This window comes from Schistocerca cancellata, chromosome 4, assembly GCF_023864275.1.
Source record: "Schistocerca cancellata isolate TAMUIC-IGC-003103 chromosome 4, iqSchCanc2.1, whole genome shotgun sequence".
In the NCBI taxonomy this organism is placed as follows: domain Eukaryota; kingdom Metazoa; phylum Arthropoda; class Insecta; order Orthoptera; family Acrididae; genus Schistocerca; species Schistocerca cancellata.
Genome location: NC_064629.1, coordinates 473,719,865 through 473,732,288, shown reverse-complemented (window position 1 = coordinate 473,732,288; position 12,424 = coordinate 473,719,865).

The window sequence follows — 12,424 nt, the reverse complement described above, 5'->3', positions numbered from 1 at the left end:
GGGCGGTGAACGGCCGCTACCGTGCTTTAACTTCTGAAGGGACTTTATACACTCCTGGAAATTGAAATAAGAACACCGTGAATTCATTGTCCCAGGAAGGGGAAACTTTATTGACACATTCCTGGGGTCAGATACATCACATGATCACACTGACAGAACCACAGGCACATAGACACAGGCAACAGAGTATGCACAATGTCGGCACTAGTACAGTGTATATCCACCTTTCGCAGCAATGCAGGCTGCTATTCTCCCATGGAGACGATCGTAGAGATGCTCGATGTAGTCCTGTGGAACGGCTTGCCATGCCATTTCCACCTGGCGCCTTAGTTGGACCAGCGTTCGTGCTGGACGTGCAGACCGCGTGAGACGACGCTTCATCCAGTCCCAAACATGCTCAATGGGGGACAGATCCGGAGATCTTGCTGGCCAGGGTAGTTGACTTACACCTTCTAGAGCACGTTGGGTGGCACGGGATACATGCGGACGTGCATTGTCCTGTTGGAACAGCAAGTTCCCTTGCCGGTCTAGGAATGGTAGAACGATGGGTTCGATGACGGTTTGGATGTACCGTGCACTATTCAGTGTCCCCTCGACGATCACCAGTGGTGTACGGCCAGTGTAGGAGATCGCTCCCCACACCATGATGCCGGGTGTTGGCCCTGTGTGCCTCGGTCGTATGCAGTCCTGATTGTGGCGTTCACCTGCACGGCGCCAAACACGCATACGACCATCATTGGCACCAAGGCAGAAGCGACTCTCATCGCTGAAGACGACACGTCTCCATTCGTCCCTCCATTCACGCCTGTCGCGACACCACTGGAGGCGGGCTGCACGATGTTGGGGCGTGAGCGGAAGACGGCCTAACGGTGTGCGGGACCGTAGCCCAGCTTCATGGAGACGGTTGCGAATGGTCCTCACCGATACCCCAGGAGCAACAGTGTCCCTAATTTGCTGGGAAGTGGCGGTGCGGTCCCCTACGGCACTGCGTAGGATCCTACGGTCTTGGCGTGCATCCGTGCGTCGCTGCGGTCCGGTCCCAGGTCGACGGGCACGTGCACCTTCCGCCGACCACTGGCGACAACATCGATGTACTGTGGAGATCTCACGCCCCACGTGTTGAGCAATTCGGCGGTACGTCCACCCGGCCTCCCGCATGCCCACTATACGCCCTCGCTCAAAGTCCGTCAACTGCACATACGGTTCACGTCCACGCTGTCACGGCATGCTACCAGTGTTAAAGACTGCGATGGAGCTCCGTATGCCACGGCAAACTGGCTGACACTGACGGCGGCGGTGCACAAATGCTGCGCAGCTAGCGCCATTCGACGGCCAACACCGCGGTTCCTGGTGTTTCCGCTGTGCCGTGCGTGTGATCATTGCTTGTACAGCCCTCTCGCAGTGTCCGGAGCAAGTATGGTGGGTCTGACACACCGGTGTCAATGTGTTCTTTTTTCCATTTCCAGGAGTGTATTTCGAGAGGTCTGAATGTGCTTCAGAATAGGACTCCAACTTATTTCACTTGTATCACGGAACTGAGGATAGGCACATTACGTGTTAACATTCTTTTTGTCGCGTGAGTTAATTTGTGAATCATCATGTTGAACTTCGAATTGTTTTGAGCTGGCGAATCTTTCGTCTATTGTGATCACGAAATGGAGTTAGTTTTCGGGAGTCTTTGATGACTATTTAGTTTGGGAATTTTGGTACCATTCTCATAACGCTCTCAACATAATTTTACTGCATTTGAATAAACATTATTCAGCATAATTCTCTGTCGTCTTCGTCAATTAAAGACGTTAGACTAGAACCTTTTTTATTAAATTATTCGTTTATATTTTATTTTATATTTCTGTGTATTTTATTAACTCGCTATTCTAGTCAATGCACAGACTATTTGACTGCAGGATCACAATTGTAGGTTATTATTTTCTGAGAATTAGCTGCAGGGTATGGAATCCTGACGTGTGTGGCTCAACCCTATAACTACATCGAGCTATTCTTTTTAAACAGAGCCGTGCATAGCAGTAGTACGAGCAATAACAGGCATGGTCGCAACTGGTTTGCTCGTAGGGATGCTGTTAGGTAGAGCAAATTCTCCGGAGCAACCCTTAAGACCGTCACAAGTAAAAAGACTTGCATCAGGTGGCCGAACATCCAACTTAGGGTTTCCCGGCTAAAAATGTCATCATACATTTCATTTCCTCTTCCTGTGCCGCTGTACTGTTCTGTGACTATTTCATTTCCTTCGACTTAACCCTCAGCGGGCTCCGTATTCGATGTAAACGTGGCCGTACTTCCGATTTCTGCTTTCTCTTTTCCGTTATTCAACTTTGTCTTTTCTTTACGGTAAATCTTACATCCCTTTCTGTCATTTACAGAGGCACCTTCTACCGGGTTTGACCTCCATACCAGCCTCAAAATTTTGCAGTAGTGCAGGCTGTGCGAGGTATATTGTCCAACACGCAGCGTAGTAGTTAGCCTGTGATGGAGATGGAAGTAACACTTTGAGTATGCAGGCAGGGAAAGCACTGCTGCTGTATGAGCTTAACCTTCCCATGAACACCGTGGCGTAAGTGCAAATTTTACTTTTCGCATGGGCACTCCAGGCAACGGCAAGTGGCTTCTGCTTCGGCGAGGTGGTGCCTGTGGGAGAGCCCATGCTAGGAGTTGGTGGTACCATAGGGGATCATTTGCAATGAAGAGATTCATGCTAAACCACACTAGCCTTATCAGATCGAGCGACTTACTTTAACGCAGAGGGACGTTTCGCACATTTGCTAAGTATGGAGATAAAACCGACCTGTCAAACAAGGAGAGATATATGCTTTAACATCTGATTTATACTAAGACCGAAGATGAATAATTCATTAATTTTTTTTAGAAATATGTACAGAGGTACAGCGAGGTCACGTCAATAAACAAAATGAGGAGCGGATCAGTAGTGATTAAAACAGTCTCCCCTGATCTGTCACTGGCACTGCTATATTGCGACAGCTCGCTGACATTTCTATCACAATTAATCCCAACAAGAACCCAATTATGGTTGAGGGTATACACAGGGACCTCGTACATCACATGGAAGAGGAATTATGTGCAAATCTGTCAGGTCCAATGAGGGCCTAAAAATAGCAATGTAGGCATCGGGGCATCTATCTTGCGCTTTGAGGATGACTTCTTGCCGGCAAAAGTTAAGATTATGGCTACCGTTGCTATGTAAAATTTGGCCACATCTCATCTGGCTGTAAAAGTGAACTTCCTGTACAAATTGACGACGCCGAGGATGTTCTCTGCGTACAACTGCGTCATTGCACAAATTGCGGGGAGGATCACTCCCCCTGTCACCGACGTGCCATGTCGCAAAGGGGATTATAATATCTACGATTTCAAGAGCTTTCATTATTTATCACACCAGGAACCCAGTAACAAGTATAATCGTCCTTACCTTGTTGAGATGACAGTAAGCTAATCCCAAAAAACAGTCCTTCAATCACCCACAATGAGGATGAACGTTCATTTTCCCTCCTCGTCATTGGGCTCTAGTGGTCATATTAATTCATCCATTGATGTTGTAGAAGCACTCTTCTTCTTCCCTCTTACCACTAAGTTTATGCTGGGGCCCTCAGCCTCCTCCACCTGTATGATAAAGACTTCTGCCCGATCGACACGCCTAGTGGAGGGTTGCTTTCTCCGGGTTCTACTACGCTAACCACCACAACTTCGCACCCTAGTGACAGCTACCGGCTGCATGGTGTGCGAACAGTAGACTGCAGAAAAGCCCGCTCCTCATCTGTACCAGATTCATATGTGGATGCTCCTTCTACTGAATCCAAATCCTACAAGGAAAATAATAACGAGAAAAAGAAGAAAGAAGAAAACAAAGTTGAAGGCTGACCTGGCAGCCCCGATAGCTTTTGATCTCCTCTTCCACTGCTATGAAAATCATGTAAGTATATTTGAAACTTCTTGGTAGATTGAAACTGTGTGCCGGACGGGGACTGAAATCCGAAACATGTGCCTGCATAGTGCACTTGGCAGAGCGTTTGCCCGTGAAAGGCATAGCTTCCAGGTTGGAGTTTCGTCACAGATTCTAATCTTTCAGGACGTTATAAGCTAGGGCATATATCACTGCAGTGTGAAAAAGAATCCTAATGCAAGTTGACGACAAGCAACAGGTGGTACTAACCCAAACCGACCATTATCATTATTCGACACCTCTCTCTCTCTCTCTCTCTCTCTCTCTCTCTCTCTCTCTCTTAGACACACAAACACACACCCACCCACCCACCCACCCACCCACCCACCCACACACACACACACACACACACACACACACACACACACACACAATCGCACAGATTTGTAATAATTATTCATTCTTCTGGTACTTAGATGAAATGAAACATATGCTCTTACTTTACTCAGAGGTCTGAATGTCGCTTCAGGAAACAGAATTCCCGACAACATATTCACGGACATTCTGAAATTGCCGGCCGGAGTGGCCGTGCGGTTCTAGGCGCTACAGTCTGGAACCGAGCGACCGCTATGGTCGCAGGTTCGAATCCTGCCTCGGGCATGGATGTGTGTGATGTCCTTAGGTTTAATTAGTTCTAAGTTCTAGGCGACTGATGACCTCAGAAGTTAAGTCGCATAGTGCTCAGAGCCATTTGAACCATTTGAGCCATTCTGTAATTATTCAGTCTAGTATACGAACTGAACTGACACTAAAAAACCTTGTGGCAGTGTGTCTGTGCTAGTCCTTGATACTTTCTCTAGTGACCAAATACCAGTTAATAAGTGGCAGCGGAATGCATAAGAAAGATTATAGAATTTGAAATAAATGATAACAACAGTTGAGTCGCCCTTAGTGCCGCTTTGATCATCACTGCAGGGGCAGTTTACATAGGCTATCGCCTGCATTTGTTACATTTACGATACGGATGGTTTGAAAATGGACACAGGTGTCCGAAACTAGTCACCTTCAAGAAATTAAAAAAAAGATACTTCTCAATGAAACTTAGGACAGAGCTACTATCATTTATTTCAATTATAAAACAAGATGCGGACCTATTTTAAACCTGCAGCTTTCTGCAAGTTCGTAAATTTAGAATTTAGCATTTACAACGCCTGTTTTTCTCCTAAGGAAGAGGTGAAACACAGTGGGAACATCTGTTTTATCTCACCATTACCTCCATCCCTCCCCTCCCTAAATGCCCAAAACCTATTCTGTAGTAGCTCTAAGAGTACTTCGGTGACAACGTATTAGACCAGTTGTTTTTAAAACTCGATCTCTATGTACTGAATAAGGAGTCGCCTTTCTCCTTTCCAGCCTTCGACCTTCCAGTCTGCAGCACAATTTTTACTTTCTTATTCAGTAGAAGGTACAAAATCACCTCTGTGAACGTGATCACTGCCTGATCGTTTTATCCCTCCCAGACTCATACTCAACTGGATGATCCCTAAGTTATGCTATTTTGTCATAAACTGAAATTTTGAGCCTGTGGCTGTGTACAAAGTATAGCTTGGATCTCATGTAGAAGATTAAATCAACCAGCCACTTTTTACAATGCTATTTATTTATTTAAACAGCACCGTTACCGGTTTCGAACCGACAGGTTCACCTTCAGGCGGCTAGTTCAAGTTTTACATTAGCTTTCGCCTTTTTTTTCCCCAACTGAAGAAATTTCCTTGGGGGTGGTGGTGCCTTACAACTAAAACAAGATGTGAGAGAATGTCTTTTGTAATTGTAATTGTGCCTCGCACGATTTTAAGTGATGTAGACAAATTATTAAAAGGAAGATGTTTAGGTTACTTACGATGAAGAATCCGTGCCATTATGTTCCAGTGCAGACTGCTTATCATATTGCCAAGTTTCATCACTTGGAGATATGTATATAAATGTAGGGACACTACAACCACGACAATGCCAATGAGTTCCAGTCTCAGAGATATTTCGTTATGTAGATATATGTGACAGTAGAAATTTACAAATTGCTAGTGTTATATTGCTTGCTACTTACATTGAAAGAGAACTGATTAAAATTAAGATAAACAAATAATGCAGTCAATGCTGCTACAGGGTTATTACGTAAATATTACAGTATACATTGGAACCTAAGTAAATTACAAGGGCCAGATATACGTAAATAAATATTACAGCACACTACATAATACGGCACACATTGAAAACCCAGTAAATGGTTTGGGACGGATGTGCATATATAAATATTGTCACATAAGAAGCTTAGTAGCACAATCACCGAGGTGTAGTGGTTGCGATACTAGACTGTTGCATGGAGGGTCGTGAGTTCAAAACTCACCTCAACTGTAAAATGTTAATTTCTATATTCGGTTCGAGTACATTCTAAGAGTATCCATAAATGTCAAGGATAATTGTACTGGAATATTCTGTAACTGTATATATACCGTATGTCTTCTGGCCGGAGGCAGTTCGCTCTGCGCTCTTGTATGTGCAAGTGCAGAATAAACATTCGTTAAGTGAAGTTGTTGTTCGTCATTCATCTAATTACACCTTCTTCTACGTGACAATATTACAACTGTGTACAATTCATTGGAGTTCCTTTTTTTATTTTAAAGTGGAAAGCAGGTTAATGAAATGTTGAAGATAGGCTGCATTGGCTAACTCGGTTTATTCACTGAAGAGATTTTGTGGTGATTTGCTTTATATACATTTATTTCAATCTCCTGAAGCAAATTCGTGAAGCATGGTGCAATACTTTTACGTGGTCTTCGGTGCTCTTTATTCTATGACTGTTAGTAGTTGTGTGCATGGCAAATGTGGATTTTGAAATGTTGTTCAAACGTATGGCATCTATATGCTCTTTGAAGCGAATCTCAATGCTTCTTCCTGATTTATTAATTTTGGCCTGAAATTTAGAAGTAGGATCAAAATCTAACTGAGTTTTGTTTTTACTATTGAAGAATTGCATGGTTTTGTCATCATAGTTATTTTCATACATTATCACTCCACAATTACTTTCATCAGCTTTGAATATTAAAGCTTTATTCTTAGAAAGTTAGGAACTGATACAATTAAGAATGTTTAGGTCACTGTTTCTGTGGGAACTGTTGTTTTTGAGGTGTCTCGTTATAATTTTATTGGCTTTGAAGGCTTCAGCATTGGTTTCCTTGGAATCACATGCAAGCTTAGTAGATGCAGTAAAGCTCTTCAAGTTACTGGCATTAAGTCTGGGCTCTATGTTACTCTTTAGACCTTTATTTATGAGAACAAGTTCGTTATTTATAAAACTGATGTTAGTTGAGTTAATAGTTCTTTCATGAAAGTGATGTTGGTTATCTTGTGTGTTTTCTTTTGGGGGGGGGGGGGGGGTTGGTTACGTTTTTTCATTTTCAAATTATCAAGTTTTTTCTTGTGCCTACATAATATTTTCCGCTGTTCTTTTTTTCAGTGATGTCCTCAATGTATTGTAAGATGTAGGAGACTTGAATTCTGGAGAGGCAATTTCCAAGTTGCAAGTGTAAACTGTACAGCTGATTGTTGAGAAGTTCTTTCTTTTTATACTGTATTTTGATCTCTCTCTTGAGCCACATGATTTCACACATTGCTTTAACTATTTTAGCGGTACTGGTTCCAGAATTCATTTTCACTTTTATGTAATTTGGTGTTATCTGTGTTACAGAATTTCTTATTATATTTGATGCTGAGGTTGGTCTTCGTTAGCTTTCTTTCGCGTATTTTAAAAGCGTGAACGTTTTTCAGCCCTGGCGAGGTAAGGTTGATGCTATTCTGTCAAAACTGACATTTTGAGCCAGTAGCTGTGTACGAAATTTCCTTGGAGTGGTGGTGCCCTACAACCATAACAAGGTGTGAGACAATGTCTTTTGTAATTGTAGTTGTGTCTCTCAACGATTTTAAGATTATGTAAACAGATTATTAAAGAGAAGATATTATTGTTACTTACAATGAAGAATCCACCCCATTATGTTCCAGTGCATTTATTTATTTATTTCCATTTTTTATGTGTAGGCCATCAAGCTGATGCCTTTTGCAAACGTCATACATAGGTTGAGTAGATTACTATAGATAGCACTTACATACAGTAATGGTATATACATTGTCTTAGTATTCTAACTATCACATGATGCAAGAGAAGGCAAGTAGATTAGAATTCACTGAGTGAATATAAACATTTATTTACTAAGAAGGCTTTTAACTGACTTTGGAACAGCTTTGATTCACAAATTTTCAAAGCTTGTGGCAGCTTATTGAACCATATATGCCCATTAATATAAGGACTATTGTCAGTCACTTTTAATTTTGTCCTCTGCCTGAAGTAGTTTCTCTTACTTCTAGTGTATAATTATGTGTATCACTGCACTTATTTAGTTTGTTTTTACTATTCTGAAAAAATATAATAAATTTATACAAATACAACGAATATACTCTTAGATATTTATGTGGACAATGGTTCCACGGCAGGACTCTCTGGACTTTCGTCCATGCATTAACCTAATGGCTCTTTTCTGTAACACTAATATTCTGTTCAGGCGCAGGTCTGCTGCACAACCCCACAGTTCAGTACCATAATTAGGAAATGGATAAACTGTTCCATAGCAAACAATTTTTAGTGTTTGGATTGGCACTATTTTTGCCAACTGAGTCATAAGAGACAAGCTACTGCTGATTTTCTCACACACAGAAGTAATGTGGTTTACCCAACGGAGAAATTTAATGTTATCTGTTTCCGCTGATGTAATACCACAAATATTGTTTATTTCAGCCTCATGAGAACCGTTTTAAATGTCAGTAACTGGGATTTACTAATGTTGTTGTTTAGACCCTGATGTAGAAAATGAGTGGTTATTTGCGTCCCACCCTTAGTTGCAACTGAGTGTAATATCTCCAAGTCTTTTTCATAAAATTAGAGGGAGGTGTCATCAGCATAGGTTACTAGATGTAATTTGAAGGGTGGTGTCATGTCATTGACATAAACCAAGAAGAGAAAGGGACCAAGGATCGATTCCTGCGGTACCCCCTGGATTGCTGTGTCTCTATACGATTGGAAATCAGTTACCTTGTTATCTATTTTGCATGAAAGACTAGTACACTGTTTGCAATTTGTCAAGTATGTGGTCAATAATTGCAAAGATGAGTCCTTGATCTTGTAAGCCTTCAGTTTCTTAATGAGCAACTCATGCTTCACTGAGTCGAAGGCTTTGGAAAGATCTAGGAATATGCCAGCTGTCTCCATACCTTGGTCTAGGAGAGTGTACACTTTATGGAGAAATTCAGCAACTGCAGTAGTTGTGCACTGATCTTTCCTAAAACCATGCTGTGTTTCTCATAGCAATTTGTTCTTTGTAAAATAAGCAGAGAGCTGAGAGAGGATAACCATTTCAAAAACCTTACTAAAAGTAGGAATCAATGATATTGGGTGGTAGTTTGAAACCTCTTTTGTACTCCCCTTCTTATGCACTGGTTTAACAATGCTTATTTTTAAACTACTAGGGAAAGTGCTTTCTCTAATACTACAGTTTATGAAGTGTGTTGGTGGTTTAACTATCTCTTTTACGCATTTTTTAACTATTACACTCGACATATCCCATCCAGCCGAGTACTTGTTCTTTAATGGGAGGATTATCTTTCTTATATAATTTTCTTTAACCACATTAAATTCAAAACTCACTGCTTGAGGGTGTGCTTCGGTATCTCTCGGTGTATTTCTAAAGTGTGTGTTGGATTTCCTGTTGGTGATATAAAACATTTATGAAAAAGGCTACATAATGCTTTGGGTTCTTTTATAATATTACCATCCTGTATAATGCATAAGGGTTTACTGTCCCTAGTTGTGGAGGTTTTTCGATACTTATTGATCATTTTCCACGACATCTTGCTTACATTTGTAGATTGAGAAATTTCATTACTGTGGACTTGTTTTCTAAGGTTTGAAAGTTCTGCTTTAAAGTTTTTTTTTAGCTGTGTTACATTTCTGTTTGAAAATGTAGAGTCTTGTTGATTTATACAGGACATCCAGGCCATGAATATTTTGCCTGAGTTTAACACGGCTGGATGGAAGTCTGAGTTATTATTTCTTCCACTCTGACTGTGTATTGGCCCTGTCTGCCTTTCTTTAATGGGACAACAGGAATCAAAGTGTCTCAATAAGATTTTAAAAAACTCATCGTATCTGTTATGTGATCTTTCCACATGGTAGATTCGATCCCACTTCTCCTCAGCTAGTTTAATTTTCAGAGTGTTGAAACTCGTTTCTTTTCAAACGTTTTTAGTATTATTTTAGGAGCTGTTTTTCTATATTTTACCTGTTGTACAAGGTGGTCTGAGTAATGAAAGTATGTGTTACTAAAGTTAGTAATGTCTTCAGCAAGTTTATTAGTTACTGCATACTCTATCCTGATAGAACTAGAATATGAGAGTCTGGTATCTATGCTCACTATATTTCTAAGATTGTGTGAAGTTAATACATCTACAAGTTTCATGTTAGTAATGCTATTGGAGTTAGCATCAGTGTTAAAGTATCCAGGTAGAGCAAGGTCATTGGGACCAGTTTGCCTAATTATGGTACTGAAGCTGTTGAGAAAATGTATTACATCTGTTACTTTATGTTTCACTACATTGACCTATGCTCCTTTAGTCGAATTGCAATACCACTTACTGTTAACCCCCTCTGTTATGTTCTTCCCACTAGTCTAATATAGGGTGCCTAGGAAAGCTGCTTTCTCGGATCGCTAGACAAAAATTCAAGCAAAACGTATTAATGGAGTTTATTACAAAAGGAAATGAGTGCAATGCTTTGAGAGATATGGACGTGTCGGAAGCAAGGGGCGACACACAAGAATAAGTAAGCTCTTTAGTATGTACAGTTCGTAATACAAGTGAATCATTACAGTTTCTAGGTCACTGCTGTAGGGTTCGTAGGTCGGCTCGATTTCAACTTCGGCTGCGGCGCTTATGTTCTCTTCATGTAGAGGCCTCTCCTGTCTCGGTGTCGTTCTACAGGGGAGTCTGTCAGCGTACTACTGGCTGACGTCGTCTCACAGCCCTCTCTGCTTTAACGTTCCTGGCCGACGCGCCGGCGGGCGCTTGACGTTACTCCGGAAAATTTCTCCCCCCCCCCCCCACCCCAAAGCGACGGACCGTTGTCGTGTAGGGAGCGTGGCAACGGCGGGGAAGACAGGAGTGTGGACATTGCGCTGGACTGGAAGACGTGGCTGCAGGGGACGTAGGGCTTCCGTTCATACCCCGCCACCCGGCCTTTGCTCTGGCGGAAACGTCCCCCAGAAAACGACCAGAAGGGTATGCGTCCACCTCCTGCTGCCATGAACCAGACGAAGGCGGTGACTGCTGCGGTGTGGACGGGTCGAGCTTCATCGATAGGACTAGATAAGGCGGAGGAGGCGAAGGCTCCGTCTCCATGGGGTCGTCCCGCGGTGTCGTGATGACACCCTCTGGCGGCTGCTGTGGCCGCACTGTCTTCTGGACGCGTGAATCTGTGGGAAGAGAGACTGAAAGAGGCGAAGTTGATTTAGACGGCGGTGCTGCAAGCCATCTGGACCTGAAAGGAGATACATGCAAGCGCCAAGTCGATGGACGATCTCGCCTCGCGCCCACCGTTAGCTGCCGCTAAAAACCCTGTAAAAGGCAATATCATGCGGAGCGAAGCGATACTTGCGGCCTTCCTTCGGCGCCGGATGCTGAGGCGGGTGGAGCAGGTGAAGCAGTGTCCGATGGCGGCGTCCGTGAAGCAGCTCCGCCGGCGATGGTCCATCTCGTGGGTGCGAATGACATGAGGCGGAAAACAGTTGCAATGCTTGATCCCTCGTGTGTGCGGAGCGAAGTTTGGCCACCTGCTGCTTGGATTTTCTGACAAAACGGTACACTTCGTCGTTTGACTGTGGATGGAACGGTGCACTAGTTAGATGCTGTATGGCATTGCGTTCGCTGTATGTTTCAAATTCATTTGACGTGAACTGAGGGCCGTTGTCCGACACTATGACTTCAGGTAGACCTTCGAGGCAAAAAACAGAGGACAACACCTGATTTGTGTTACGTGACGTCGTCGAATTCATTGGCACAGCAAAAGGAAACTTACTACACGAGTCAACCACACTCAGCCAACGGGTGTTCCAAAAAGGTCCCGCAAAATCTATGTGCACACGTTGCCATGGCGATTGCGGCTTAGTCCAAGCAAAGAATTTTTGTGACAGAGCGGACAGATTTTCCACACATGCGTGACACTGTGACGTCATCTGTTCTATTTGGGTGGCTATACCCTGGCAAGTACAGTCTCGACGCGCTAACTGTTCCGTAGGTACAATTCCCCAGTGTTCTTAGTGGAGTACTTACAACACTTCGCTTTGCAAAGCTTTAGGGATCAATACACGTGATTGTCCACTGTCATTTTGAACAAGAATCACACATTTC